Raw genomic sequence first — 5954 nt, forward strand, 5'->3', positions numbered from 1 at the left:
ACTAGGTACTTTTAACTTAAGTCCCACACTTCATTATCCCACGGAACTGTCCAGAGTTAAGCAAAGGCCCATGTGTGGTTCTTACATAAGTGATATTCTTGACTCTAGTAGTAGTTCTCAGCAACTGTCATGAGCCCACAAAGACCATGGGAAAACACAGATGTTTACATTATGATTCATAACAGAAGCAAAATTACAGTTACAAAGCTGGAGTGAAATAATTTTAGGGTTGTGGTCACTATAACATGAGGCATTGTATTAAAGGGTTAGGACATTAGTAAAGGTGAGAACCACTATGCCCTAAAGTATTCAAATGATACAAATCATGCTTCATCCATGCACTTCTTGTTGAGTACATGTGATTCTGTATCTACTCTATTCTACAGCTACAGGTAGGTCTACCCATCCTGAACATACCAGTGGCCTTGAGTCAACTTACTTAACATGCTCCAAATCCAGTAGTTCCTTGCCACAACCTTAGCTTAGGCTTCCCCATCTCCCTTCTCCATATCGAGCCTCCTGTCTAGTTTCTGTGCCACTAGCTTTCTACCATGAGACCTGGTATAGGTCTCTAGAAATTATTATCTCTGTATGCCACACTCTGATTTTCAACCATGAGTACAGCTGGTTCTGTCATCCTCTCCAAACACCTTCTCTTTTATTGCTTAGACTATTTATTCTTTCAGTATAGCACACTTTCGGGGAAATGCTGGTCTTTTTATTCTTTCTCTTCTGCTCTGCTTGCTGAACTCCTATACATTCATCCATGCAACAATTGCATTGATGAAGGAGACCATAGCACCTGTTCTTCCATGTATAAATAAGTCATTGCACCATAAAATTTGCTAACATTATCTCCAGTTTTTAATTTAGTATTCTCAGCATTCATGAAAAATGGTGTATTTAACCCCTCAGCAGGTGGGGAGATTGAGATTTATAGCAGTTTAGATGCTGTCGGCTAACCTAACATGAGGTTCTTAGTTGACAAGGCCTGTCCAGATTTCTCTCCAAGTTCAGCCCTTTCCCAGTGTAAACCGTCTAACTAATATTTAAAATCAGTTTAAATCAGTTTGGCTAGAATGTCTGATTTTATCACACTGTGTTTAGGAAGTGAAATTCTCAAGGGCAGAATTGAGTCTTCTTTGTCTCCGTGTCCAACACCTGGAAAATAGCCCTCGGATTCAAGCTGGAAAGTAGACTTTGTGACCCTCCTACAGTTCAGGGCTAATTATGTCAGACCCTGCCTTGCCACAGATAGTCATGCCTCTCTCCAACCTCCTGCTAATAGCCACGCCTCTCTACAGGTGCCTGTCACACCAGAAGTCCCGCCTCCAGAGACTGAAGATGAAGCTGTTGATTGGGCCAAGTTGCTGACGGAGTTGGGGGAGGGGTTTGCTTTATCTACCTGTTTGCTTCTAACAAGGAGATTTAATTAATGATGGTGGACTGAAAGCACACCATGTGTCAGTCTCATTTTTTTTCAAACCCTTCCCGCATTTCTGGTACCCTTAGTTTTTTCAGGCCCATTCCAGAAAACCCATTCGTACCTGTGGCTGCAGGCGGCTACAGACTTAGCTTTTGACTTAGGAAAGAAGAACTGGGTGTTGTACCTGTTTACCTTTGGTTGTGACAAGCACAATGTTCACCAGATGGAGTACTTCACCTGCTGTACTTTAGACATCAGTAATCCAGCATCATCACTTATGAGGTACAGAGTTTACAGCCGGTCTGCCTAAATCTTAATTTTCTAAAAAATGGAATCACAAGAGGTCATAAATGTTTTATACATGGTTCAGTGAGATAAGTGTGTGGATGTGTAGAGACATTGATAGGATGACTTCCTAAATGGAAACCATTAGCATTTATCTGTGTAATGAACTCTCATGAAGTCTGCCTAAAATAGTTTTGTGTGGTATGCATGTGTGTGTATGTGTGCACATATGTGTTTGTATGTGTGTTAGTTTGTATGGTATAGATTTGTGTAATACAGCATTTATTTAGCTGGCATGTTCTACCTTTTATCCTTATTTGTCTTATTGCCATTAGACAGTGTCTTTCATTGAATTTCAAGCTTGCACTTTTGAGCTTCTAGGCCCTGCAATTCTGTCCTCCAATGATATAATTACAGGAATGTGAAGCCAGGTGAGTTTGTTTTATGTCAACTTTGGAGATTTTAACACAGGTCCTTAAGAGTGCAGAGTAAGTGCTCTTCCCTGCTAAGCTATTTCTCCAATGCTGAGATGATTGCTCTTGGTCATTATAAAGGGACCATTAAAGGGTGACTTCCTATGGACCTCTAGCTTGCACCTATGTATGTTTGTAACTTCCTTATTTGAAGACAGAAAGAGTAAATGGGAAGCCCCACCCTTGGCCCTCAGTGATAATTTCTGTGGCAACCCACAAATCAGTCTGCCTGTACAGATGCTAGGACTCCCATCCCAGCAGCTGCATTCACACTTCAAGAATTTTCCTGCTGGGCAGTGGTGACGCACACCTTTATTCCCAGCACTTGGGAGACAGAAGCAGGTGGATATCTGAGTTCGTGGCTAGCCTGGTTTACAGAGTGAGTTCCAGGACAGCCAGGGGTATACAGAGAAACCCTGTCTCAAAAAAAAAAGAATTTTCCTTTCTCCCGTGAAACATCTTAACAGATATTGGCCTAATTTCATTTGCTGCCATGGGAGGCAACATAATCACACACACACAAACACACACACTCACACACACACCTGTCTTATCAAGATTCTGCCTTCTTACTATTGTGAGCATTATGATGGCTGAGAAAGGCAACAGACTCCACAGAACAGGGAAAGAAAGCTGAAGCCAGTGAGGGAGGGGAGAAGGAGTGAGGAGCAGCCCGACAGAAAGTATACCAGGGACCACCACAATCTGTGAGGACTTCAGGGAAAACCACATGGTTTCGGGAGGGGGACCATCATGATATTGTGCAAAACCCTGACATCATGACCACTTATTTTTGAATTAAATCTCTGGCAGTATTTATGTTATCATAACTCATAGAAAACAGTCATTAATTCTATCTTTATGAGGTGTGTGTGTGTGTGTGTGTGTGTGTGTGTGTGTGTGTGTGTGAATATGGAGGCCAGTTGATTGTTAATGTCAGTGTCTTCATCTTTGCCATCCATCTTAGTTTTTGAGATACGGTCTCCCACTAACCCTGGAGTTCTGCTTGTCTCCACTTCGCAGGGTTAGGATTACAGATGCTTGCCCCCGGCATGGTACTTTTAATGTAGTACTTGGGGGCAGAAACCCTGGTCCTTCTGCATGTGCAGTGAACACTGCTGACTAAGCCATCTAGGAATCTCCATATTTTACCTGTTAATCAGAGCTCAGTAAACTTTCTTTCAGACTGTATTTCCTAGTGGTTTCCTTAAGATTCATGTTATTCCTAGTATATTATAATATATTCATATTTCCATTAGGATTATAAAAATCTCTACTATTACTACTATAAGTGTTATCAGGTACATCCTATCTCCCCCCCCTTTCTCTCTCCATCCTAGCTCTTATCTACTTAACTTCTATATTTGCATAGCAATCCCACCAGGCAAGAATATTGTTGTTCAATTCACTGACAAGAAAACTGAATTTAAGATGTCAAGTTACTCACCTAAATGCTACCATTGGTGAACAGTAGAAGAGAGAGTCAAAGTTCTTCAGGCTCAGCTCACTGCCTCAGCATACTGAGCAGCTTTACTTTTGTCAGCTGTTGGGCTGAATTTTCCATCAGGTTGAATCCTTGTCTTTGTCTTTTTCCCTTATGCTTTTTCTTTTGTTCAGGAGATGGTGTTATGAGACAGAGTCACACCACTATGTAGTGGCTCCCCTAGAATGCACTATGTAAGCCAGGCTGGCCTTGAACTCAGAGAGATCTGTCTGCTTCTTCCTCCCTAGCTCAGGAATTAAAGGTTTGTGCCAGTGTCTGGGAAGTTTGAACCCTTTCTGTTGCTATGAAAGGTTATAGCAATGTCCTGTGTCAGAGAATGCCTAGACTTAGGGTTTAAAAACAGAGGCATTCAGAAGAGGGCTTTGTATGCAACAAGTACTCACTGCATGGTAACTATTACATTTTGAGTCTTTATTTTTAAAATTTTGTGAAATGTTGACTCCTCTTTGAGAAAATGAACATCGACACTACAGAAACACTCACCATCAAAGATCTATCTTTATACTTCCAGGTGTGTGGATTCCATCATAATTAACCTTCTTCAGAGAAGACCATGTTGAAGATTAAGGAGATCCCTATGCACACAAGTTGTCTGAGAGAATTGTAATTGGGATTCACATTTTCCTCATACAAATCAAAGCACTGGGGGAAATGACCCAATCTATAGGTTTTCAAGACACGATCTTAGAAGCTCTGGTATAAATTATTTATATAAATAAATAATAAAATGTTGAATGTATTTTTAAAGGCTTCAGCATTTTTTTCCTCCTCTAGAGCCTCATAGTTCCCTTGACTCTGTTCTGAGATAGGTACCATATTTTAATGATGACATAACTTTATCTACATCTCATTCTCTCTAGTGACTAGAGTCTAGTGAAACATCAGTGAAGTAACAACAAGTTTTTGGGAATGTAAAAACACCTCTTTAAACCCCTGCTCACTCCCAGGGGACACAGGGTAGCAGTAGAATTGCCATTGAATGGAAATCTCAATTTTGCCTCTTTATGTCTGCATAAAACTGAACAAGTAAAATAAGCATGTCAATAAATATTTCATGGTTGGAAGGTGTCCTCATGACTCTGGGATCTAGGCTGTCATTATTATTGCTTTCCTGGAAAGAAATAATATCTAGCTTCTCTTTGAAGTTGTCTCAATCTACTATGCATACTAGAGCTGGAGTGACTTTTCATAGAGATTAGTATTTGACATCTTAGTTAAATTCATACAACAGTGCCTAGTTAGTTCAAGATATGACATACTTGATGATCCACATTTCACAAGCTGCTGACCTCCCAACCTCTCTTCTCTACTATGTCTTACTTTGATTCCTACTTTATTTTTAAATCTTTCGGTTTTTTTTTTTTAAAAAAATGTTGACAATTTTATACATACATATACTGAGTGCTGAGCACCCATTACCTTGTTACCCAGTTTTACACCCCCCTATATACTTTTCTTCTATACATGACACAATCAATGTTTCCATGATCTCATTTAATAAAGTTGTAGTTACCTCCACAAGAGCTGCACAAGGCTGGGCCTGATGTCCTTCTACCATGTGTGAATAAAGGGTTCATAAGGCCCCACTCCTCACTGAGAGATTATAAGGGGTTGATAGATGCCAGAGGAAAGGCTATTATTTTCTTAAATAGTATGGCTACTGATAATTTGTTTATGATTCAGTAAATAACATGCTACTTGTGCTCATGCTAAATTCAGTATTTCCTACATTTAATAAAAGCTTCTTTGGCAAAAGTCAGATTTTATATTTCTCTGCTTTTGATCATGGCTTTTCCTCTTCTTGGACCCATATCCTACCTTTTCCAAATTTGTCTGACTTCTTCTTCCTCCTTCTTTGGGATAAGCTATTGTATTTCCAAGCAAGCACTTTATAACTCCTCCAGCATATTTTATGGTCCAGACATGTCTCTAGAAAGCATTCATTTATCTCTGGCCAGCCCACTACTACTAGATTGCTTCTCTACAGTAACCCTTAGACTATAAGTTCATACAGGTCAGAAAATTTCTATGCCTGCTTTGTTCAACCTGTGTCTTCCATACAGTACTTCATTCATCAATATATGTTTCATGCATAGACAGAGATTCCTCAAATATACTTCATCAGTAAGAAACATCACCCAAGCAAAAAGAGAGACAATAGGAATTTTAATGCACAGAAAGTCCTGTAGAGACCCACAAGTAGCAGAAAGAAGCAGTGGGCCTGCAAACTCAATAATGGAGAGAGATAAAGAGAGAGAGAGAGAGA

Source organism: Mastomys coucha, unplaced genomic scaffold (assembly GCF_008632895.1).
Source record: "Mastomys coucha isolate ucsf_1 unplaced genomic scaffold, UCSF_Mcou_1 pScaffold18, whole genome shotgun sequence".
NCBI lineage: Eukaryota > Metazoa > Chordata > Mammalia > Rodentia > Muridae > Mastomys > Mastomys coucha.